The 27,722-nt window shown below is 37.7% G+C and overlaps 2 protein-coding genes across 2 annotated transcripts in view; both read right to left on the bottom strand.

The window, feature by feature from the left end:
• Positions 1 to 24,253, bottom strand: part of PAK2 (p21 (RAC1) activated kinase 2) — a 91,960-nt gene extending 67,707 nt beyond the window's left edge. Inside the window, exon 1 of the mRNA XM_057544891.1 lies at positions 23,960 to 24,253. The gene's annotated coding sequence lies outside the window, so the exon portion shown is untranslated. The remainder of the gene's footprint in view (positions 1 to 23,959) is intronic.
• The window catches only part of PIGX (phosphatidylinositol glycan anchor biosynthesis class X), a 90,735-nt gene that overhangs the window by 27,508 nt on the left and 35,505 nt on the right, over positions 1 to 27,722 (bottom strand). The window lies entirely within an intron of this gene.

Here is a 27,722-nt window from a genome sequence, read left to right on the forward strand (position 1 = left end):
TTGAAACGTGGAACTTCCTAGAGCTAGAAGTTCGCATTGTGTCCAGTGGACATCCATCACCATTTCCCTCTAAAAGTTTAAATATCCCACGGTGGGACTTCCCTGGTGGCGCAGTGGTTAAGAATCCACCTGCCAGTGCATGGGACACAGGTTCGATCCCTGGTCCAGGAAGATCCCACGTGCCATGGAGCAACTAAGCCTGTGCGCCACAACTACTGAGCCTGCGCTCTAGAGCCCCCGAGCCACAACTATTGAGTCCGCACGCCACAACTAGTGAAGCCTGCACGCCTAGAGTCCGTGCACCACAACAAGAGAAGCCACCGCAATGAGAAGACCGCGCACCGCAACGAAGAGTGGCCCCCACTCACTGCAACTAGAGAAAGCCCACAGCAAGAAGACCCAACGCAGCCAAATAAATAAATAAAGTTCAAAAATAAATCAATAAATAAATATCCCATGGTGCCTTTAAGCTCAGTGGGGTACTCCAGGACACCATGGCACAGTTTGGGAACTGTGGACCTAGAATCTTTGTAGAGAGGAAAAATGTACGGAAAGACACTAAGACCTAAATAAACGGTGAGATACTAACGGTCACTAATTTAAAAACTCAATAATGTACAAATGCCACATTTCCTCAAACTAATCTATAGATTCAAAGCAATCCTAATCAAAGATCCAAAAGAGTTTTGTGAAAAATTGGACAGTTAATTCTAAAATCTATATGGAAGAACAAGAGCATAGCAAAGATATTCCTGAAGAATAATAATGTGGAAAGACTCACCGTGAAATGAAAAGTCTTCATTAAAAAAAAAATGGATCCTATACCAGATACCATACCACTTATGCATCTTTTCCAATCTTTTTATTTCGCTTTACCTGTCTTTTCAAGCTACTATCCCAACAACCAGCTCTATACTGGGTGTGGCCAACTTTTTCATGCAGGCACAACATGACAACACCCCTCTTCATTCTGAGCTGCACAATGCGATGGGATAGTGTGGCACCCACACGTGTGCAACCTGGTAGCGCAGGGGAGTTAACTGTGGAGTGAACCTATGACGAATGGTGATGAAACAGATAGATCTCATCTCCTTAGATCATTTTTCTCATCCTGTTGGATGATCCTGTGAATGACTTTATAGTGTAACTTCCTGGGGGACAATACACTGGGATTGAGCAATCAGTTGCACTGCCATTCTGGCTACCACTTCACTCCCCTTTTCCCACACTGGGGAAATGCTTCCTAATAATGTAAAGATATGTAAGCCTGCAGCCTCAAGCTCTGTTTTCTGGGGAATCCAGGTGAAGAAAGATTCCTACCTTGCATCATACCAAAAAAAATTTTAGATGAATTAAAGATTTAATATGAAAGGCAAAATCCTAACTTTTAGAAGATTATATACAAGAATATCTGTATACAGAAGAATATCTTTACAATACACGACTCTAAAGGAAAAGATTGATAAATATGACTACATTCTACACCATAGAATAAAGAGAGAAGCCACAAACCAGGGTATAACTGCAACAAAAGTAACTGACAAAAACTGTATCAACAATAAATAAACAATTCCTACAAAGAAATATGCAAAAGGCAAACAATCCAGTAAAAAAATGAGCAAACGACAAGAACAGGCATTTCATAGAAGACAACAAACAGTGAATAAACACGAGAACAAGCCCAGTCTCATATGGAAATGTACATTAAGGCCATTTGTAGATACCATCTAACACCTAGATTGGCAAAAATTAAGACATTTGACTGAAAACAAGGATGCAGAGCAAAGATAATTCTCATACACTGCTAGCAGGAGTATAAACCAGTAAAACTACTTCAGAAAACAACTTGGTATTAGCTTATACAGTTGACTGACTGTACATTCTGCAACTCAGCAATTTTACTCCTGGATATAAATCCAAGAAACCCTTGCACATGTACAAATTATAAGAATATTCATAATAGCACTGTCATAACAGCAAAAGACTAAAAACAACCCTGTATTAGGCGGGGCTAGGCTATGCACTGGTAACAAACATATCTCAAAATCTCAATTGTTTAACACAACAATTTCTAGTGGACACTAAGCTTGAGGAAGTTTGTTTTTCTTCTTAAGGTGATTTACGGTTCTAGGCTGCTGCCATCTTAAAGTTCCACTCTCTCAGCAAGCCACCACCAAAATGAAAGACTGAGGGTGCATATGGGCTCATAACCGTCTCAGTCCACGAGTGACATGCCTCACTTCCCCACTCATGATTCAACAGAACCCAGCACGTGCAATGCAATGCAATCAATAAATACCTGTTGAACAAATGCATGAGAGTACAGAGGGGTAAGAAATTATTTCTATCATTTCAAAATGATCTGTGAAAGAGCATGACTGTGATAATGTGATAAATGTGATAAACTGTGATAAATGACATAGGACAGATAGTTTCCATACATAAAGAGTGGGGGAATGATACTCCAGGTACTATCTATAGGTCACAAACGGCAAGCAGGCTTTACCTCACAGAGCAACTCTGAATGACCCAGAGTGGCTGGCTGTCATGTCATCCGTATGCTGTGATAGGAAGAATTCTGAGGCTGCATTCCACTTATGGGAGGATATGAAGTAAAATAATCCGGGGAAGACAGACAAAAATCTCTCTCTTTGCTTTAAAAAAAAATGGTTTTTAAAAGGTGAGGCAAGTTTTTAAAGAAAGAATATTCTTAAGCAGTATCAAACTGCATAGAGATTTCTTTTAAAAAAGGGAACACTTAAAAGTTTCCCTTTACCCCTACCTCCCTCTCCCTTAATCCCAACTTGACTAAACTGCTAACGACAGCAATTATACCTTATTAGCTTTTGTACTCCCAGCACACAGTACAGAGCTTAGCACATAGTATGTGCTCAACAAATGCTTACTATAACGAGCTGAGAGTAGGTGAATAAGTTACAGAAACAGATGTCGCCAAGGGACATGCATTTTAAAAAATGCCTTAAAAGAAGAAATGGATCTTGACCCAATTTTAGTAATCACATCAGTGATTGTAAAAAATTCCGTGATGTAAAAAATTCTTCAAAAAATATCAAGTTAAGATAGTTTGAGAAAATGAAGTGCTAGAATGTAGACAGACCAACCCTGAATGGAAATTGTTCTCAATGAAATTTATATATTTTATTTTAAAATAAATCATCTCTATTAACCCATTTTTCTTATTGTTAAGGCTCTTATAGATGGTAACCTAGGAGCTCATGTTTGTTTCTTCGCATCAATATACTCTTTAATACACTTGGCCTTGTTCTAGTTCATTAATCTAGCTGTATGAGAAGTTTTGTGGAGAAACAAAATGGAAGCTGGGATTACGGGGAAGCTTTTGTTACCATTTCCTAGGGAACCAGGAAGCAGTAGCTTGGGTGGTCCAGAAGTGAGAACAGATTTTTCAGGGAGCCCCCTGAAAGATGAACAAGTATTTGCCAGGTAGAGAAAAAAGAGTTCATTTATTTTACCCTCTAGGCTCCTATGGGATTTTGTTAAGTTGCACACTTTGGTCTACAAATTAAAGGATAATCCTCAGACTGAGGTCAGCATCCTGTCTAAAATTATGTCTTGCTAGGCTCTGCTAAGTTCTGCTTCTTCTTGCTTTCACCTGAATGGGAATTTGCTCTTAAAGTCATCTTCAAATTATTTATCTTTAAAACTTTTTTCCTTATGAACACACCATTCTGTAAGCTGTGCTATCCAACATGGGTAGGCCATACTAGCCACATATGGCTATTTAAATATAAATGAATTTAAATGAAATAAAAATAAAATTGTTTCTTCGTCACACTAGCCATATTGGATAGCACAGATATAGAACATTTCCATCACTGCAACAAGTTCAAATTGGACAGTTCTAAACTGTTCATATACGGTCAGAGGATGAGTGTTTATCGTATCTAAAAGGCATAAAAACTAAACTTATGGGGCTTCCCTGGTGGCGCAGTGGTTGAGAGTCTGCCTGCAAATGCAGGGGACACGGGTTCGAGCCCTGGTCTGGGAAGATCCCACATGCCGCCGAGCAACTAGGCTCGTGAGCCACAATTACTGAGCCTGCGCGTCTGGAGCCTGTGCTCCGCAACGGGAGAGGCCGCGATGGTGAGAGGCCCGCGCACCGCGATGAAGAGTGGCCCCCACTTGCCGCAACCGGAGAAAGCCCTCGCACAGAAACGAAGACCCAACACAGCCATAAATAAGTAAATAAAATTTTATAAAAAAAAAAACAAAACAAAAAAAACTAAACTTACACTAAAGTTTTAATGTTTTCCTAATTTTATCAAAAACAGGAATGCAAACAATTCACTTTTGTACCAACTTGGTTAAAAGGCAACAAGTCAACAGGAACTAGTCTGAATTTAGCAGTATAGGATATTTCTCTGAAAACAGGCCTAACATTGTATGTCCTAATCATTCATGAGCCAGTTGTTGGTTAATACACGAGAACTTTGTTTTCATTCTCTACAATTACTGTCTAACTTTAAAAAAATAAATGCCAAGAAACAGTGATATGGTATTATAAAGTCTTTCTCTTTCAGAATGGATATACTATGTAAATGTATAACTGAATCACTTTGCTGTACACCCAAAACTAACACAACTATACTCCAATATAAAATAGAAATTAAATTAAAAAAAATAAAGTCTTCCTCTTTCATGAGAATCCTGCAGCCTTTGCTATCTGGGGGAATTAATCCCCATATCTCAAAACGGGCAAGATTCAGTTTTCAATTTGTTTTCTCAGATTAAGTCTGCTAGAACCCTATTCCTAAGAGGAGGATTCATATGGAAATCTTTGAGCAAAGAGACAAGCACAATGGACTTCTAAGATACAACATTCCATCAGTGTGATTACAACAGAAAATACCTTCCTAATGGTCACTTAAAGAGCACGAAAGTGATGTCTAGTAATTGTCTATCTGACAAACTTGTCTCTTTCACAAACGTGAAGTTACATAAATAAATCTCATTAACGCCAAAGATAGAAAGTTCCTCAAAATGCTAGTTTATATAATTTAGCATTATTATATTTCAAAGCCAACTTTTTTCCTGTAAACAAAGATACAAAAGCAGCAGCAAGCACCATCATAAAAAGCTTTTCCTCCCTACTATATCCACTATCTAGCCATATTTTGTCAAACAATTAACAAGGGTTCTCTTCATGGGTAATAGACCTGACTGCTTTTCCCTTCTTTATCTAGAGACTATAGACAAAAATACTTGTCTATATTCTCATTTTTATAAAATGAACATGTACTATTTTTCTAATAAGGAAAAACAGTAAGTCATTTTTTAAAATTAATTAATTTATTTATTATTTATTTTTGGTTGCACTGGGTCTTTGTTGCTGTGCGTGGGCTTTCTCTAGTTGCAGCGAGCGGGGGCTACTCTTCGTTGCAGCGCGCGGGCTTCTCATCGCGGTGGCTTCTCTTGTTGCGGAGCACAGGCTCTAAGCGCGTGGGCTTCAATGGTTGTGGCGCTCGGGCCTTGTTGCTCCGCGTCATGTGGGCTCTTCCCGGACCAGGGCTCGAACCCGTGTTCCCTGCATTGGCAGGTGGGTTCTTAACAACTGCGCCACCAAGGAAGCCCTAAGTCATTTTCAATTAAAAAAAAAAAAACCCTACTCATGTTACCAGGGCTCTTTCAAATAGTACTTCTTCCTTAACTCTCATAACCTGATATGATCTCTGCTCCTTCTCTGAGCTCCTGCAGCACTATTACCATTACCATGCTGATTTCTGATTTAGTGTCTTTCAATTCCAAATTCATCCTTTTTGTCTACTGTGAAAACCGATCTGGGATCTTCAAGTATTTTTCTCTGGCCAGTTGGCATGATGCTAAACTTAATCAGCAGAGGGCGCAGGAGAGACATTGTAGCAGAAAAGTTTTGTTTTGCTTCCTGGTTCTGGGGCCCTTGCTCACAGGCTCCTCTAGCACCAGGCTTCTATAGGGCAAGGTGGCCAGCAGCATACCCAGCAGCCAGCAGCTTCCTCACACTTTCTTCTTGGGAGGTTTTGTAGTGGAGTTAACACCTCCCCGTGAACAACTTTACGAGCACCCTAGGGTGCAGATGTCCAGCACATACTACCAATACAGCACCACATCAACTTCTCTGTCATTCAGTGATCCACAACCATGCTCTGTCCAACAAGGTCTGGACCTTCCCCTTCTGGGGGAAGGAGGACTCTTCCCTAGGTGCTGAGATATGAGTTATTCCTACGTTCTCTGGAGTTCTATTTACTTTTTACTACTAGCTAATCCTTCACTACTCCATTCTCCTGCTATAGTCAATAGTCTTTCCATGTTCAAATTATTGTGTGGTCTCTCTCCTGATTGGACCCAGAGTGATACAGTCCTATCTATTAATTTGACACTTACACACTTCCTTGAACTTCAGTCAACCAACTTCCAACTTTTCTTCTTTCTACAAGATTATAAACTCCTGGCTGCCAAGGAACACTTTTCATACTTCTCTGTATCAATCTGACACTGTGTAACATAATGCTCTTTAACACAGAAGCACCAACAAATGTTTAAAATCACACTTCAAATGATTCATAAATACTCTATTACACATTCATTAGTTTAAGGCCACTAGAAACATGTTCTAATAACCCACTTTTTTCCCCAGAATTTTCACCACCAAAAGCATAAGTAATTTGAATACTATAACAATGTATTCCTCAGTATTCCTAGACTATAAGGTTTCAAAGTCAGGAACAGCCTGTGGACTTAGACCTTCTAGACCTTGTAAGATAGGAGATAATGAACTGCTCATGCTCACAGACTGTTCATGGCTACAGGGTCAAAAAGGGGCTGGGCATGACTAACGCTTATTTTTGTATAAATGTGAACAATGAGGTAAAAAATTATGTTCAGAATAAGGATGTAACAGCCAAGTGACTATTTACAAACAAATAAGTATATTGGGATTTCAGGGTGACATGGTTGGAAGTATAAGAGGCTTTATTGTAAGCTTCTACTCTGTGCTTCTGAACACCTAGCAGAAACCCCTTCAACAAGAACAATATCATCAACACTGAGGGTCCTATGAGAAAAACTGGGAGAAGGACAGAAGGCTACCCTAATTGGCCCCAAACCCAATTTGCCTTGTTATCTTTTGCTAAAAATGTACTCTCTAGCTTATCTCAATAAAATATAACCAGCTTATATAAAATCTGTATGCAGTGCTTATTTTCATCAAGCCTCAAAACCAGCCCTCGGTGGGATTAATTCAATAGCAAATTAGAATTGGTAGACATATCCGGAAGTGAGAAAATACAAGAATCAAGCAACTGCCTTGAGTTCAAACATGGAAAAAGTTGAACTACTTTTCAAATGCCTTTTAGTAATTTAAAGCAGTACCTCTGGAAGAGTGTTATGTGGACTGGCTACTTACTAACCGTACTGAATGAAATACAAAAAGTGAGAATAAGTGTTTAGCAACTTTCAGAGCAATTTGACAGAGTGATTTGCCATTGACTCTAACAACCACAATTGGGGCTTGTACTTTTGCCTGGGTTTTCTTTCATTTCCATTTTATGGTATTGTACAAAAGTTATTAATTAGCCCATTACAGAAAATTTCTAAGAAGCATTCATCTAAAATACTCAATTCGGAACATAAAATGCTTTCCAAAAGGAGATGAAGTTAAACAAATGGCCAATAAGCACGTGAAAAGATATTCAACTTCATCAGTGATCAGAGAAATGCAAATCAAAACCACAATGAGATACCATCTCACACCCATTAGGATGGCTATAATCAAAAGACAGAAAATAGCAAGTGTTAGTGAGGATGTAGAGAAACTGGAATCCTCATACACTGCTGGCAGGATTGCAAAACGATGCAGTTGCTCTGTAAAACAGGCTGGTAGCTTCTCAAAAGATTAAACATGGAGTTACTATATGACTCAGCAATTCCACTCCTATGTAGATAAATGAAATGGAATATTATTCAGCCATATAAAGGAATGAAGTACTCATACATGCTGCAATATGGATGAACCTTGAAAACCTTGTGCTAAATGAAACCAGTCACAGAAGACTACATATTGTATGAATCTGCTTATATGTCCAGAAGAGACAAACTTATAGACAGAAAATAGATCTGTGATTGCCTGGCGCAAGGGGGTGCAGTTCGGGGTAAAATGAGTGACTGTTATTGGGTGTAAGATTTCCCCTTGCAGTAATGTAAATATTCTGGTATTAGACAGTGGTGATGGTTGTACAATCTTGTGAGTACAACAGAAACAACAACAACAACAAAAACCCACTTAATTGTACATCTTTTGAAGGGTGGATTTTATCATATACAAATCATATCTCATGTTTTTAAATTTAAAGGAAAAGAAAGAAACACGGTGGGGCAGATGTAGTGGAGAAAGCAACGGGGACTGATGGAAACAGGCAGAGGCAAAGATGGAAGGTCTGCCTCTGTTGAAGAAGATACTCTAAAGAACATACGGCAGTCCCCTAGAGTATTTCAAAGAGAAGAGTTCTGAAAAATGATTTGAAGAATGGAAACATCACTGAAATAATCACATTGCCTTTCAATGGGACTACTTTGAAGGTGACAAAACTATTTCAAGTTACATTTTTCACTGTATTCAGAAAAATAATCACTTCTAAAACTTCACAGCCATGCCTCCTACATTCTATGCTGCTGTTCTTCGTATCTGGAAAAAAAAAAAAAAAACTGCTGTCTCAGTTTATTCTGGTAGTAAAATTTCTATCCAATGAGATGGAAAAATATGGAAGTAAAAAGGTTTGTTTTCCCATTTTTAAGAAATTAGCATTCTTGGAGGAAAACAATTTTTGAAAATCATTTGCTTCAGGATTTCATAATACTATCGAAATAACCTAATTCTCAAAACTATCTATGCTTCCCAAAACAGCTTCTTCAACTTCTAAGTCGCTATAGCCTGTAACCTAATAATTGTTATTTACTGTCCCCAAATCCACTCAGTCTCTCCCAGTCTATTCTTTACAGCACAGGGAGCCACTTTAAAATACATAAAACTTTATCACTTCAGTCCCCTTCTTAAAGCCTTTAAGTAGGATACTTAAGATGAAGCCCAGTAGTACATGCATGATCAGGCCCCTAATTTTCTAGACTCAGCTCTCTGTAGACTTTCCCTCAACAGGCTTTAAGTTTTGTCTATTCTTTCAGTTTCTCTAATAGCCATCTCAGGCCTTCACACATGACCTTTCTGGAAAACTTTCTGGTCAGTGACTCATCATCCAGTTTCCCTGGAACTGGAGGAGTTATTCTGGGACACAAGATTTTCAGTGCTAAACCCAGGAAAGCCCGGGGCAAACTGGGATTGAACGGGTCACCCTACTTTCTGTTCACCACCTCCACCTGTCAAACACCTACTCCAAGTATTATTGGCCTAAAGGTCACTTTCTCAGGAAACCTTCTCTGATACCTCCTCACTCCCATCCCAGGCACATTATTTTATTCTGTCTTAACATTCATCACACTGGATTTGCTTTTAAAAGTCTCTCTACCCTAACTACGTTATAAACTCCACAAGCATGGATCCAATGAGTATTCTGTTGACCATTACATCATTAATACCTAACACTGTGTCTAGTTCATGTGTCTCAGAGATGAGTATTGTTGAATGAATAAATCAATCAATGAAAGGTGTATCTGTGATGGCATCGGAGCCAAGCAAAGTTTGTTTCCTTTTTTAGGCTAGGGGAGACCCAGGAAATTTTGAAGGTATTTTCACTATTCTTTCTTCTTTAAGATCACTATTCTAGAAAGCTAAGATAATTAAATGCTCCATTTATCTCGATTCTCACAACTGATAAAACTCATCCAAGCACCTCATCTTAACTACTGTATATTCAAAATAAGACCAGCAGGACATTAGTCTAAATTCTCACTACTCAATCCCTATTACAAGCATTTCTCCATTTACAACAGATCATACTCCTACACAGGAGATGGGATTCTAGGCAACAGGAACAATAAGAATGATCTAGTTCATAAGACAAAAGGGCACATAGGAGCAAGTAGGGGGAAATAAGACTGTTAAGTGGGACCAGAAAGTTGCAGGTGCTGGGCAATGGGGAACACCTGGAAGTTCGAGAGGTTTGGTTTTAAGTGTTTTTTATTCTCATAATAAAAGTAGTACAAGGTCATTACAAAGAAACCCAAACCAGAATAAAATTTAAAGAAAAACAGAATATCCATAATTACACTCCCGAGAAAGAACTGTTTTTTACATTTCACACTAGAAGCAGGAAAATGACATGGTTGAAGAATGAAGAAACTCTTAGTATGTCCTTCCTAAGTCACTGAAATATTTATTTTGTGAATACAATGTGTCAGATGTTAGAGATCAAAGATAACTAAGATGTAGTCTCAGTTATGAGCTCACCATCAGTGGGAAAAGAGTAACAAATGACTACTCTGCAATGAGATAAGAGCTGACAGGGATGAGTGGAATGCAATGGAAAAGAGGACCCAGAGCTCCTATGCATATGAAAGTAATTAGGCAAAGAAATCAGAACTGGCCTTTGAAGGATGAGAAAGAACTTGCCAAGCAAAAAGAGAGGAAGGTCTCTGTAAACAGAGGAAGCAGTGTGTTAAAGAAACTTTGTAATCAAAATGTGATCCTCCTTTTTTTCTTCTTCCCCTTGGCCTTCACCCAATCACTACACTAAAAACGTGAAACTATGACTAAGCAAGAAAGAAGTAAAGGGGTGAGACTCAGAACATGCTTCAAAAGTGCCTATAAGGTAGTGAATGGTGAAGCAAGGAACAACAAATTAAAAACTTAAAAAAGAAGTAAGAAGAAATGTATTCAACAGAGTGAAGTCTAGCTTTCCTCAAGCTTGGTCGCAAACCCCAAATGGCGATTCAAAATGAAAAAAGAGGAGAGGGGCAACAAGCACAGATCTTCCTTACGATGGGGCTACATAATGATATGTATGTTGAAAATACCGTTTAGTCGAAAATGCATTTAATACACCTAAACCTATCAAGGAACATCATAGCCCAGCCTACCTTAAACATGCTCAAAACACATTAGCTGACAGTTGAGCAAAATCATCTAACACAAGGCCTATTTTATAACAAAGAGTTGAATATCTCCTGTAGTTTATTGAATGCTGTACTTAAAGTGAACGAGAGAATGGTAGCATGCGTACAGAACGGTTGTTAAGTCTATCACAAGTGTATACCCTTGTGATTGCATGGCTGACTGGGAGCTACAGCTCGCTGCCTCTGCTCAGCACCACCAGAGTACTGAACCTTGTATACCTGGCCCAGGAAAAGATCAAAATTCAAAGTATGGTTTCTACTGAATGCATACCACTTCTGCACCATAGTAAAGTCAAAAAATCATAAGTAGGGGGACTGTATGTATATAAAAAGTGTTCAACTAGACATCAAAAAGATGCAAATTGTAACAAGATGCCATCTTCCTACAATCAAAGTGAAAACTTATCAATCTAAGACCTTATACTGAAAAATGAAGGTCAACAGCAGACTGATTATTTGATTACTTAGGTGGTTATCTAAGTTAAACAAAAACTGAAACCAGTTTATTGTAGTAAAAAATGGTATCATATCAGAAGTCACCATGGAGTCTATCCCAAATTTCCATGAAGACAATTTATATAAAATCTTTGAAGGCTTTCCATTAGCTGTAACGTCACGCAATCTCAACTAAGAAAAGATTCATGACCCATCCATGTTCTGTTTCATAACAGAAAGTTTGACCATTTGCCTAAAAGAAGATATAAAGATAGCTCGCTCCTCTCTGCTAGCCATACTTCTATTTGGAGACCCAAAGTCTGCCTCAAAGAAACAAGCTAGTCAGTCATCCTTGCTAAGCCATTTCTTGCTATATAGAAGTGGGTTCTGTGACAGCTGGAGTTCCTTATCATCTCTTCTGATCTTTCTACATACATTTAGGAGACTGCCATGCAAGTTCCAGAAAACAAGTATGTTTCTATGTGCCTGTGTGTATGTAAGGTTCAAGTGGAGCTGTAAATGGGCAGAAAAACCTGGATTGGCACATGGCTTCCTGGGAGGTGTAGTCACACAAGCAAAGTGCTGTGTTGGGGGTACTTGGTTAGAATCAGGAAGAGCCCTAATAGTAGCACATACTAGAAACCAGGGTACCATAAGATCCCACCATCCTAGCCCAGAACTACCCTATACGATGAATGCCAATTTATCACTGGAACTCAGGCTAGGTGCTGTGTGTATTTATCCTTTAGCAATACACCTAAGAAGAGGTTTCAACCAGAATCCCAGTCAACTGTAGAGGCAAGGACAATCAATCCCACAAATGTTTCTGACAAGTGCATATCAAGTAATAGATAACTGTTACCATTCAAGGATGAATAAGCAGGAAAAAATTCAACATTGGTCCCAACAAAAAATAATGCAGCCTAAGAAGGAGACAAAATTACCTTTCACAGAAGCAGAGTCTAACTTAGAAGGTGAATTAAAATTACTTCAGGACAGGGACTTCCCTGGTGGCTCAGTGGTTAAGAATCCACCTGCCAATGCAGGAGACACGGGTGCGAGCCCTGGTCGGGGAAGATCCCACATGCCACGGAGCAACTAAGCCCGTGCACCACAACCACTAAGCCTGTGCTCTAGAGTCCGCGAGCCACAACTACTGAGCCCATGTGCCATAACTACTGAAACCCGCCCGCCTAGAGCGCATGCTCCACAACAAAGGAAACCACTGCAATGAGAAGCCCGTGCACTGCAACAAAGAGTAGCCCCACTCGCCACAACTAGAGAAAGCCCGCACGCAGCAACAAAGACCCAACACAGCCAAAAATAAATAATAAATAAATTTTAAAAAAAATTACTGCAGGACACAGAATTAAGTTCCAAACACTGTGTTTGGCAAAATCCATGAAACAGGCATATATGAAGAGAAAAGACCAAGATGAAATGAGAGTAATTTAAAAAGAAAAGGGAGTGGAGTAAATTTTTAAAGGATGTAAAGAAACTAAAATTTCCATAGCAGAAATAAAGCCTACATTGAAGGTGATAAAGGAAAATCAAATGAGTGTTAAAGACAAACATTCGAGAAGCTCACACAAAAGACAGAAATGATAAGCCAACCTGATTACTGTAAGTGTTTTCAAGGAAGAAAACAGAACTAAAAATAACCAAAAATATTTCTGGAAATGAAAAAAAAGTATGAAGACTGTAAGGAGTTAATGTATCAGGCAACATTAATAAACATGTACAAGACACAATCAGTCACAAAATATTTCAATAAAAAGAAAAAGGAAGATTCCTAGCACCATCAGATATAGGAAGCTCTGAAACAAAATTAATGCGAGACCACATGGCATGAAAGTTTCTGTGGACATTAGTGACCTAATAATTATTAAATGTGCCTTCCAGTTACTCCTATATTAAATGAAAATGTATGTTAGCTGGCATACATGATGACTCAATTTAAATGTAAGACTGAGAAACTAACAATGAACATTAAAGTGAGGGTTGGTTAAGAGAATAAGCCAGTCTTCAGTTATGGGGAGTCAAAGTATAATTTTCTTTTTCAGACTGACAAATCAGAAATTATTTTTAAAAATTTTAGATTTACAGTTGAATTCACTTAAAGTATAGATGAGTTGGCTTTAAGACATTGACAGATAACAGGATAAACACACACACTATGGAATATTATTCAGTCTCAAAAAGGAATTAAGTACTCATAAATGCTATAACATGGATAAACCTTGAAAACATGCTACGTGAAATAAGCCAGACACAAAAGGACAAACATTGTATGATTCCACTTATATGAGTCATCTAGAAACGGCAAAATCATAAGAGAAAGTAGATTAGAGACAGTCACCAGGGGTTGTGGGTAGGGAGGAACAGGGAGTCAGTGTTTAATGAGTGTAGATCCTGTTAGGGAAGATGAAAAATTCTGGAGATGGATGGTGATGATGGTTGTACAACAATGTAAGTGTACTTAATGCCAAAGAACTGTATACAGTTGACCCTGAACAGCTTGGGGGTTGGGGTGCAACCCTCCACACAGTCAAAAATCTGAATATAACTTATAGTCTGGCTCTCCATATACATGGTTCCTCCAAATCCAAAGTTCCTCTGTATCTGCAGTTCTGCATCCTAGGATTCAACCAACCTTGGATAGGGCAGTACTGTAGTTTTTACTACTGAAAAAAATCCACGGGCTTCCCTGGTGGTGCAGTGGTTGAGAATCTGCCTGCCAATGCAGGGGACATGGGTTTGAGCCCTGGTCTGGGAAGATCCCACATGCTGCGGAGCAAATGGGCCCGTGAGCCACAGCTACTGAGCCTGCGTGTCTGGAGCCTGTGCTCCGCAACAAGAGAGGCCACGATAGTGAGAGGCCCGCGCACCGCGATGAAGAGTGGCCCCCGCTTGCCGCAACTAGAGAAAGCCCTCGCACAGAAACGAAGACCCAACACACCCAAAAATTAATTAATTAATTAGTTAAAAAAAATTGCAAGGGCATTCATTAAAAAAAAAAAAAAATCCACGTATAAGTGGACCTGCACAGTTCAAACTCGTGTTGTTCAAGGGTTAACTTTACTTTAAAATGGTTAAGATGATAACTTTACATTATGTATATTTTACAAAAATGTAGAAGTAGTAGCAATGAATCATTAAAAAACAGAAAGCATTAAATAAAATAACAGAAACACACTCAACAGAATTAACTATCACAATACACATAAATGTTTTAAGTATTCACTTTGGATTAAAACAAAAATAAACTATATGTAATTTAAAAGAGATACAACTAAAAATGGCATGGAAAGACAAGGTTGGATAATAATTTATTGAACAAAGAATAACAGGACAGATGGGAATTTAAGATAAGTAAAATACGAGACTTAGAAAGATTAAATATGACAATTATTTTTGATTAGGTGTAATGCAGATCTTTAGCAGTATAGAACTTAAACATGCATCAATAATATTACACCAAAAACATGATAAAAATCATTAGGATAGAGAGAACATGAAGACAAGCCACAGAGTGGAAGAAAATATTTGCAAAAGAAGTATCTGATATAAAGATGCTCAGTCTCATACTTCATTAGAGAATTGCAAATTAAAACAATGAGATAGCACTACACACCTATTAGAATGGCTAAAATCCAAAACACTAACATCAAATGCTGGTGAGGATTTGAGCAACAGGAACTCTCATTCACTGTTGGTAGGAAAGGAAAATGGTTCAGCCACTTTGAAAGACAGTTTTAGCAGATTCTTAACAAAACTAAATATATTCTTACCATACAATCCAGCAATCGTATTCCATGCTATTTACTCAAATCAGCTGAAAACTTATGTCCATGAAAAACCCAAACTCGGATGTTTATAGCAGCTTTATTCATAACTGCCAAATGTGGAAGCAACCAAGATGTCCTTTAGTGGGTAAACGGATAAACAAACTGTGGTATATCCCAACAGTGGAGTATTATTCAGCATAAAAAAGCAATGAGCTATTAAGCCATGAAAAGATATGAAGGAAACTCAAATGCACACTGCTAAGTGAAAGAAGCTGAAAAGGTTACATATTGTATAATTCCAACTATATGACATTCTGGAGAAGGCGAGACTATGGAGACAGTTAAAGCTTCAGTGGTTATCAGGGATTAGCGAGAAGGGAGGGATAAATAAGTGGAGCACAGAGAATTTTGGGAGTGAAGAAACTATTCTGTATGATACTGTAATGGTGGATACATGTCATTATGCACCATTTGTCCATACCCATACAATGTGTAATATCAAGAGTGAACCCTAATGTAAACTATGAACTTTGATGGATAATGATGTGTCAATGTTGGTTCATCAATCATAACAAACATACCAAACATTGCAGAATGTTGATGATGGGGGAAGCTGAGGAAGGGGGTAGATCAGGGTATATGGGAACTCTCTGTACTTTTTGCTCAACTTTTCTGTGAACCTAAAATTGTATAAAATAAAGTCTATTAATTTAAAAAAAATAAAAGTCATTAGAAATAAAAAAGGACACTCTTTACTTAACAAACACATACTGCATACATACTTGTTCTAAGTTCTGAACAGAATAGCAAAGAGATAAACAAGTGAATGAAAAAACAATTTCAGGTGGAAGTGCTATAAAGAAAAACACAGAGGGGAAAGAAGTTAGATACTGAGCAGGAGCAGGTGGAGGCTAATGAAAGGAACACAGTATTCAAGGGGAAGAAACAGAAATGTAAAGGCCCCAATGTAAGCACAAGCTTTTCAGAAACAATGCTAACTCTTAGTCTTTGACAGATTAAGATTAAAAACTTAATAAAGACTATCTTATAATTAATAAAAACTATTAATAATAATAAGATAATTTGAATAAAGTTTAATTGACAGATATATGCGTGTATATAAAACTGTATGTGCAAACAGAAAATGTTCTTAAGTTTTCAAAGAACATTCAGCAAATTGGATTATGCTTTAAGTCACAAAGAAACCCTCAATAAACTTAAAGATATTTTAAAAGAACATAGTCACTGACAGTGAAAGAAAATACAGTGAATAGAACTATACCAAATACTTCCTGAGTCAAAGAGGTAATCAAACTAGAACTAGCAACTATTTGGAAAGCAATGAATATAAGAATATCATTCACAGACATTTTAGAGTGCAGCCAAAGCTGTACTCAGAGGCAAATTAGGAGCATTAAAAATGATTTCATTTAAAAAAAAAAGAGAGAACTAAGAATTTACTATGTTAGAAAAAGTACAGTAAGTCCCCTACATATGAACCTCCAAGTTGTGAACTTTCAAAGATGCGAACGTGTGTTCACAGGTCCAACCACGTAAGTTAATTCACATGTCTGGCATACACTGTCACATGTGGGCATCCTCTACAAGTGGTTGTGCTTTTGTGTAATTTACTGTACAGTACTGTAATAGAGTACAGTAGCACAGTATCTTTATTTCAAGCCCAGGATGTCCAGAAGCAAGCGTAGAAGCAAGCGTAAAAGCAGCGGTGATGTAGCTGGTAGTGAACGTCAGGTGTGAGTGAAATTGCAGCTTGCCCTCCATCTCCTACTGCTGACGATCCTTCAGCTCTACCATCTCCCACCTCCTCTCCTTCCTCCAGTCAGTAACTCTTCTTGCCCGTTCACTCGATGCTAGCCCATGTATGCCAGCCGTTGCACTGTACTACTGTACTTTTCAAGGTACTGTACTGTAAGATTAAAAATGTTTTCTTTATTTTTTGCATTTGTTTTTTATGTATTATTTGTGTGAAAAGTATTATAAACCTATTACAGTACAGTACCATATAGCCGATTGTGTTAATTGGGTACCTAGGCTAACTTTGTTGGACTTACGAACAAACTGGATTTACGAATGTGCTCTTGGAATGGAACGCGTTCATATGTAGGGGATTTACTGTATAACCAAAAAAAAAAGAAAAAGCAGAGCAAAATAAAAAGCAGAAATTAGAAAATCAGAAAACAGAAAATCAACAGAATAAATCTCAAAGCTTCTTATTAAAAACCACTAAGTAGACAAACATTTGGCAAATCAAATTAAGAAAAATAATGAAATCACTAATAAAAGGTGGAGATGAACACCACAGATTTTAATTATAAAAAATATTACATACACCCATATAATAATAAATTTGAAAATCTTTAAAAATATAATCTGGGGAAATACAAATTTCTCAAAACTGACTCATGAGTAAGTAAGGATTTCTCCAGACTACAGAAGGAACTACAGAAGTTACCATATGGACTGTGTATTCTTATTAAACTAAAGTTCTGTGAGACTCTCTTCTATTCTTTCAATAAATTCTGTACACTTGACTAACAAGAGTGGGGTTTTGATTCCTCATGATATATGCCTTAGGATATATAACCTTTGGGAATGTTATTAGCAAATTTATTTATATACTTTTATCAGTAGTTAAAAGAAAAATCTTATCATCACCTAAATAAGTTACAAAAACATTTGATAAAATTCGGAAGACACTCCTCTTTTTTACAAAGAACAGAATAAATAATAAAAAATTTCTCTCTAAAACCAACAGCTGCATTCATCCTTAAATCGTAAAAATACCAGACACATTCCAAGACAATTATCACCTCTCTTATATAACTGTGTCTTGGAGATTCTGATCAATGTAATAAAGAGCTAAAATACTAATAAATATTATAACTATTGGAAAGGAAGCAAAAGTTACTATTATTTTCAGGTAAGACAATGAACCTGAAAAACAAAAGTAAATAAAATTTTACTGAAGTCCAGCAAGATAATAAAAATAATTGTGACCACAAAAATCTAGTTACTTCTAGTGGTACAAACTATTGGGTGTAAGATAGGCTCGAGGATGTATTATACAACATGAAGAATACAGCCAATGTTTTATAATAACTGTAAATGGAAAGTAACTTTAAAAACTGTATAAAAAAATTTTTTAAAGGAAAAAGTGAACTTACTAATAAAAAATCTAGTTACTTCTGTATACTTATCAGAAATAATGAAACTAAATCAAATTCACAAAAACAAAATTATAATTTAAACAGGAAATGTAAATTAAACTGTATTTTTTATTTGCCTAGCAATAAGCAAATTTAACGATTTCATTAAGAATGATGGTTGTTTCAATGAGGATAGCAACAAAATGAGACTCACAATGCTAGTGATGGTATACATCAAACCTTTCTGAAGGGTAATTTAACACTTGTAAATGTTTATACCCTTTCATTCAGTAATTCCACTTCTAAGAAAATATTCTAAAGTAATACTCAGGGATGAATAAAAAGATATTCATCATAGCATTATTTATATAAAATATTAGAAATGTTATACATTCACCAATAGGAGAATAATGAAACTAAGGCATAGGTGTACAATGGAATGTTAGGCAAATATTAAAAAATCATTTTTAAATAGAATTTTTAAGGAGAAAGAGGGAAACTTTCAAGATTTGAGGTTAAGTTAAAAAAAGCAAGATAGCAAATTATACAGAATATGATTCCAATTTTAGAAGAGTAAACTATGTACACACACAAATATAAAGAAACATCAAAATATTAACAGCAGTTATCCACAGGTAATGAATTAAGGGGTTTTTTTTTTAACTTTATTCTTTATCAAACATCTGGTTATATTTTTACCATTATATCTGCCAATGTAACTTTTTATTCTTTAATAATTTGTTCTTTAGAGCACCTGAAATTGTGTTTAAAAGTTTTACTCCAACTCTTGTTCATGTGTTTATTATATAACATTATTGCTTCATAAGCCTATAAACTACTAATCTCAAATTAAAAGGAATAGGAATTTTTTTTTTTTTTTTCTGGCTGCACCACGTGGCATGCAGGATCTTAGTTCCATGACCAGGGATCAAACCCATGCCTCCTGCAGTGGAAGTGCAGAGTCCTAACCACTGGACCATCAGGGAATTCCCGGAATAGGAATTAATTTTTTAAAAGCTGAGATTAAAATACACCTTGTTCTTATGAAATAAATAACCTTGTCCTTATGAAATAAATGCAAGATTAAAATAAAACCTTGTGTTTTTCCAGAACCTATTAAACATTTACATGAAAAAATATTACCTACAAGGTAACAGCTTGATCAGAAAGATGTTAGGAAGAACTCAGTAATGCAGGTTAAAAGGCGGTTAAAAGTATGCATACATATGTATGTGCATCACTTTTAACCAACACTACTGAGTTCTTTGCACCTCCCTTTTGACTAATTTCAATTGACAACGATTGAGAAATAACTCTCATTTCCAGATGAATAACTCATTCTTTCAGCACACTGCAAATAAAGATTATGGACGTGTTAAGAAAACATATAAAAGCAATAAGAATATCTAAGTCATACTGGAAATCAGGAAAGACTCCCAAAGAAAGCTATACTCAAAAGCTGAAATTTGAAGGATGAGGATGAATTAGGTAGATGACAAGAAATAGGGGCCAAAGGGGGCATTTCCCCCTCTTTTCGGATGTGATGCTTACAATAAAATGATTAAAATATTCCTTTCTGAATCCCTATAATGGGACTAATTTTTACACCAACCTCAAACTCCTGAAATATTGTTACACCTGTATTTTATTTCAGTAGCCAAACTCTTACCCCACCAAGCACCACCCCCCAAAAAAAAAAAAATCTGGAAGTATTAAGATTCAAATACAAGTTATTAAAGTACCAGAAGAAAATACAGAAGACTGTTTTTTGATAAAGATAAAATGTAAAAGATCGTCTTAAACAGAAGGCAAAGTATTAATATCTACTATGTGTAAAGAGCTTCTACAATTCAATTAGTATAGTCTTTTAGGAAGGCAATTTGCCATCTATCAAAACTTAAAATGCGCACTTAAGAATCCTTTTAATGGAAATACTTGTATACATGTGCATGTGCACAAAGGTATAAAGAAGTTCATGAAAGCTCCAGTTTTAGTTGCCCAAAAGTGGAAATAACAAATAACCATGAATAATTAAGTAAAGTACAACCATACAATGGAATATCTCATGATTATTAAAAATATGAGGTTTAACTACAAGTACTGAGATGGAAACGAATTTATAATGATTAGATTTTTTTAATTAAAAAAAAAAATCAAGGTAAAACTACATACACACTGTGCTTATTTCTAATTGCATAAAGAAAACAAAATTGTTTACAGTGGGCACCTGTAAGGAATGGGACTAAAAAGTAAGGAAAGTAATTTTCACTTTCTACTCTAAATAATTGACTTGCTTGAACCTTTTGTAATAAGCATGTAGTGACTACCTTTGGAATTTAATTTAAAAATAAGGAAAAAAGGCACTATTCTCATCTGTTATGATGGTTATCTCTGGGGGCTAAGTGATTTTTGTATAGTAATTTTTGTCCCATTCCTTAATAGTCTTCACTACTTCCTAAATTTTCTATGAGAAGTATGCCTATTTTAAAATCTGAGAAACATGTATTCAAAAAACCTGTATTTTATTTCAGTGATGAAACTATTTTTTTTCCTGAAAAGTAATTTTTAACAGTTATGGTCTCAGAAACTTGGCCCTGAGATTCCAATCACTTTCAGAAAGCAGTCTTAAATCTAAGTTTGGAAGTATAACATTTGCTGTAGAAGCAATTAAATATAAAACCTATTTCAGAATGGAATATTAACTATTAATATTATTAATATTAATATTAATAATAACTAACATTTATTAATCACTTAAACACTGCATTTGCTAAGTACTTTTCCCTGCATTATCTCATTTGCTCTAAATAGCCCTATGAAATGTGTATTATATTATTATTAATCCTCATTTTACAGATGAAAAAAACAAGCCTGAAAAGAATATGTATCTTGCCCAGGGTCAAGTGGAAGAGCTAGCATTCAAACCCAGGTCTCCAGCTCCTCACCACTTGTGATACATGGAATGACAAGTACTACTGTACCTCAAAGATAAGAAGCTAGACCTCTGAAATCCGGCATGAATGTTCAGACTGACTACTCTTATTCAGGTTAGTGATCGTAAAATGAAGAAGTAGTGAAACTCAATTCTGGTCACAGAAGAAAATAATCAGTATTTCTTCAAGGCAACGGGGGCTATTTTTTTCCATCTCTTTCTGCTTCTACCAAGGTACAAAAAGGATACCAGGGACAACTCAGATTCGCAAGTAACTTAACACCCTCCCTGATTAGTCTGGAATTACCCCCTCTAACTAACTGGAAGGGCTTTTGAAAACAAATTGATCAGAACCCAAAAGCTTTAAAGACTTGAAGAAGGTGCAGTTTCATACTTTAATCATAAGTAGAAAATTCAGAAAGCCAAAAGAAATATTATACTCAAATATTAGAATAATCAATATTGACAGATTAAACATAGGAAGAATTTAACAATACCTACCTATTTATTTCATCCCTAGCTTCTTGAACGAGGTCTCTCTCTTCTAAAAAGAATAACTGAAAGTTTATCTTTAGCTACCTGAACAAGTTCTAAGTTTTCTCTTTAAAAAAGTACAATTGAAAAGATACACCACTGTTAACCACGTCTACTTGGAAATCGCCCTTTCATAAAGATCAGAGAATCATAGGAACCCCTTATTCATTTGTTTAGTAGATAGACTCCAACCACAAACGTACTTTATGAATTCGGGTTTTCAAGGCTAGTATTTAATGTCACAAAGTCCAAAAGAATAACTCTCTCTTTGAATAACTGTAAACCAGAATCAAGGTCCTGAGAGAAGCAGAATACCCAGAACTCTTCCTCAGTAAAAGCGTTTGTTTGTAGAAAGAACTGGCAGAGAAGCTGACATCAACAGACCTAGTTTCACACTCCAACATTTCTAGACCTTAACCCCTTAGGCCAAGAAGACCTCTCATTGAATTAAGGACAACTGACACTACCAAAATGACAGAATTGAAGTGAAAACACAGAATTCACTGAACTTAGGTCAACCTCTTTCACCAAAACATGAAAGTGAGTTTAAGACCTACATATATTACGGGTCAGAAACATTTTAAGGTTCATTTTTCATAATGCAAATCAGTGTTTCTGGTTAATTAATTACTAGAAAGATTTAAAAGCTAAGGATGAAAAGAGTTAACAAATCAACACCCTTAATAGGAGAACATGAACAAAAATTTTTCATTTATATATATATTTTTTTCATACATATATACAAAATATATATGTGATTATGAGTGTGTTTTACAAATGCCACAGAGCTCCTGGCAAAGTTGACAAGTTCTAACCTGCTTTAAAAATTACTGTTCACTGCCTCATCCCAATCTAACTTTATTTAATGTTACTGTTTTGAATAAACCTACAAAAACAAAACCCCCAGAGCAAATTCTTCTACATTTCAATATCCTGCCTACTTACAAGAGCGGAAGAGTCAAACAGAGCAGGGGAAAAAACGTGACGTGCACAACCTTGATCCAAAACACTGCTCGTCGTAGTCTAATTTTAGGCCTAACCATTTTGATTGTCTTTTTACAGAGGTTTAAAAAGAAAACAAAAACTACAGATCACTTGTAAAATAAAACAGATAATTATACCAGTGGGAGTTAGCATTATTTATCAAGGAGGAAAGAAATCACGCTCGCACTGCCCAGAGAATTCCCATTAAAGATAAGATACAAGGACTGGTAGTACAACTCCACAACGACTGACAATGGCAATTACTTTCCACTCTTCAGTTCTTGGATGACTCTATCTTTAAAGAATTAGTCAAAAGGTTGAGTCCACTGAGGAATATTCGGCAACATGTTGTGTATGTTGTTTGAAAGAAAGCCAAACATGGTAAAAGTCAACCTTCACCTAAGTTACCTAAAGAAGCAAATATTCACCTCCTGGCTGAAGATCAAACAGAAATCACGAGAAGATCCGAAAGTTCTGTTCTTAAGCGGAGGCCCTCAAACCCTCGGAAAACTATTCGTTTCTACTAACGCGGAATATGGAAGAGAGCACAGATTGCAGTTTAGAAAACAGTAAAGGGACCCTAGACAATATGCCTAAGCAAAGAAACTGGGATGACCAGAGAGACAGCAAGGAGGGGCTAGGATTCTGTAACAGACGAAAAAATCGAGGAACAAAACCCGCAACGTTTTGCACAACACAAAAGTAAATGGAGAAAAGGAGGTTGGAAACGCGATGGAAGGGAGATCAACAGGGCAGAGACTGTGGCGCGACAGGGTTCAGGGTAGGGCCGGGTCCAGGAAGAGTGAGACCTCACCAGCCCAGCAAGCTTCCCATTTCAGGCTACAGTCGGGGAAGAAAACAGCCGGAGGGCGCAGACAATGAGCCACCGCCCCAAGAGTTGCGGCTCCAGGCACGCAGGTGGCGGCTTCCCGGCCCCGCGCGGGGCAGGTTAGCTGCCCCGGGTCGCTCGCGCCGGCCAGGCCGCGGAGAAGGAAGAAGGAAGAGCGACGGCCCGCGTCCCGGCCTGTCTGCACACTTACCCCAAGCGAGGAAAGGTCCCCGCCCCAGCGAGGAGCCTCCGGCCGAGCTCCCGGCGAGCTCAGGAGCCGCCCCGAGCAAGCGCGCGACACGGGGCCGGGAGGGGAGGGAAAGGGAAGCGGGGCGGGAAGAGGAACCGCGCTGGAACGTAGCTGCTGTTATTGCTAGGCCGGGCGGCAGCCGAGCCCCGCGGGCGCCGGGAAGGGAGGGTAGGGAGCCTTCGGCAATGGCGACGGCCCAGGCCAGAGGGGAAGCGGAACAACCGCCGCCGCTGCGCGTGGCCACAACCCTGGGGGAGGGCTACGGCGCGGAGCGGGGAGGGGTGGGGCCGAAGCAGGGAGCTCCACGGGGCGGAGACGGGCACCGCCTCCCAGTGGGCGGGCTCACGCGGGGCCTGCTGGGAGTTGTAGTTTGGAGGTGTGTACCACTTATCTCCGCCACCCCCCAGCCCCGTACCCCGCAACCCCCCGCCTTTTTTGGGTATTCTTTATATTGAGAGACACCGCCACTTCCTCATGTAATTCAGCATTGCCTCCAGTCAGGTCTGTGGCCAACCAAAGATGCTGAAAGACGATTCCTGTTATATGAAACTGCTCTAGGATACGCGTTCCTGGGAATTCATCCACTATCCATTTTGCTTTTTACCTACAGCTCTTAATATACTTTGGTGCTAAATTAAGCCCCACCTCCTTGCAAATTAAGGCCTCTATGTTTTATCCATGGATGAGTTCATTAATGTATTCACTGATTCTACAAATATTTCAGTGTCTAATATGTACCAGACACTGCTGGATATATCAGGGATACAAGGGTGAATACAAGTCACTTTGTCTTTGTGGAACTTACAAATATGAAAACATAATAATTAAAATAGTGATATCTGGTATGAGGGAAAAACTAGGATGATTACTTTGGATAAGGTGGCCAGGGAAGGCATCTTTAATGAGGTGACATTTAAGCTGAGAACAGAAAGAGTTAGCCATGAGAAGCTCCCAGGAGCATTACAGACAGAAGGAAGAAGAAAAGAACTTACTAAGGTCAGTTAAGAAAGCCTGTGTAACTGCAGTTTAGTGCAAGAAGAGTAGCATAGTGGGAAAAAACGCTAGAGAAGACAAGATTCAGGTCAGGAAGGATCTTAAATGACATGGTAAGGAGGTTGGACTTGATTCCAAGAAGTTTAAGAGTTGTAAGTAAGGAAGTGATGTTACCTGGTTTACACTTTAAGATCAATCACTAGAGGGCTTCCCTGGTGGCACAGTGGTTAAGAATCTGCCTGCCAATGCAAGGGACACAGGTTTGAGCCCTGGCCGGGGAAGATCCCACATGCCACGGAGCAACTAAGCTCGTGCTCCACAACTGCTGAGCCTGAGCTCTAGAGCCTGCAAGCCACAACTACTGAGCCCACGTGCCACAGCTACTGAAGCCTGCAAGCCTAGAGCCTGTGCTCCGCAACAAGAGGAGCCACGACAATGAGAAGCCCACGCACTGCAACGAAGAGTAGCCCCTGCTCACCGCAACTAGAGAAAGCCCGCGCACAGCAACAAAGACCCAACACAGCCAAAAATAAATAAATAAAGTTATTTTTAAAAAAAAAGATCACTAGATTGCTACATGGAGAATGGAGTATTGAGATGCAAGAATAGAAGGGAATGAACTAGGAAGGCATTAATCATGACTGATGCTAGAGCAATAGCTGTGGAAGTGCAGATAGGTAGTAGCCAGACTGTTCTTACTGATAGATGTAGAGTGAAAAACTCAACTGATACAGAGAGTACGAGAGAAGGGATTCAAGGAGCAATATGGCACGCTATTAGGTAACTTGAAAAACAGTCCCACTATTAAACACACAAAATGCTGGATAAAATAGAACATCCTTTCAAAGGCATAACTAAGCTTTCAAGGAAGAAAGAGGAATACATCTGATAGTCTTCCAAACTCCACATTCAACCCAAAGGGGGGAGCAAGAAACCAGAGTAGTAACCAGGTCAGTGAAGCCTATTGTGTTGTGTTGTGTTGAAAGAACCTACTTATCTCAGAAAAATCTATGGTTTTACTGGCTGCACATAAGACAAGAGACCAAAGACAAGGCCTTGGGCCTGTAGAAGGTATTGGGATTATAATCCTGCACAAGGCTGGAAAACTCAAAGGGCTGTACCCTCTAAGAATACACTGGAAAAAAAAAAATTCCCTGGACCAACCCAGGGCGATATGCAGATACTGGTAAGTTTTAGCCTGGACTTTGGCATCGAGGGGAAAAAAACTTTCCCTTTAGAATTCATAACCACAAACTTTCCCTCACATGGGTTTGAAAGTTCAAATTTATAGTACCTACACTGCCCAGGAAACTTAGTCAAGAAAATGTCCCAGGCTGGTAATGCTTGGAGGCCTGGAAGAAACAAACACAAATCTTCACTGCACAGGTTCACTCTCAACACAGGACTGAAAGGATTTCCACAGACAAACAGGCTATCAAAAGTTAAACATGAGCACCCAAAATATAATACATCTGAGAAAATAAGCCAGAAGTGAATCACCAGAAACCATAAACAGAATAATGAAGCCCATGAACTTTAGATATTGGAATTATTGATTACAGAATATAAAATAAGTTTATTAAAATGATTAAGCAAAGTAAGACAGGATACTATTTTTAAACAAGAAACAAGATACTATTTTTAAAAAATGACCAAGAAGCTTTGAGAAGGAGCCAAGTAGAACTTCTAGAAATAAAGAATATAATAATTGAAACCAAAGCCAAAGTTTGGGTTAAATAGATTACACACAGTTGAAGAGAGAATTAATAAACTGGAAGACAGATCAAAAGAAATTACTGACAGCAGCCCAAAGACAGAGGAAATATGAAAGAAAGACTGAGAGACATGGGGATAGATTTTGAAGGTATACCATTTGCCTAATGAGAAATTCAGGAGAGTAAAAAGAGAAAACAAAAGAGGCAGTATATGATGAGATAATGGCTAAGAATTTTCCAGAATGTATTAAAGACAAGAACCTTCAGATTCAGGAAGCAAAGTGAATTCCAAACAGGATAAGTAAAGGAAATCTTCTCAAACACATCAAAGTGAAACTGCAGAATACCAAAGATAAAGAAACCAGAAAAAAAAGACACCGCTACAAAGAAACAACTATTAAATTTAGCATAGATTTCTTGACTGCAACAATGTGTGCCATCTGACAATGGAAAAATATTTTCAAACTACCAAGAGAAAATAACTAAACTAAGAAGTATATATCTTGCTAAATTATCAGTAATAAGAGTGAGGGTGAAATAAAGATATCATCAAGCAAAAACAGAGATGTTATCAACCACAGAGACCTACTAAAGGAACATCTTAAAAAGATATACTTCAGGAGGAAGGTAATCCCAGAAGTAAGGTCTGAGGTGCAAGAAATCAGATAGGCAGTTAAACCTACCATCCTATCACTGACTACGACAATTCTCTATATTATTTCATTCTCTCACAGCCTACTAAACCATATATTCAACTACCTGCCGGTAGTATATTTTGTAAGTTTGAAGAATAATACAGGTAGGTGTTAGTCACCTCACCCTAAGTTCTTTATCTCCATATCATATCAATTAGTATCAATCATCAAAATATAGGTGAGTAGCATGAGATGAATAGACTATGTGACTAGAGTAATCCTTAAACTCATTATATTCTGAAATCATTAGAGCAGAAATATATCAATATTTTCTCAGTTCCCAAGTCACATATGTACTATCCTCCATGAGATCTAGCTAAA

This window comes from Balaenoptera acutorostrata, chromosome 4 (assembly GCF_949987535.1).
Source record: "Balaenoptera acutorostrata chromosome 4, mBalAcu1.1, whole genome shotgun sequence".
Taxonomy (NCBI): Eukaryota; Metazoa; Chordata; class Mammalia; order Artiodactyla; family Balaenopteridae; genus Balaenoptera; species Balaenoptera acutorostrata.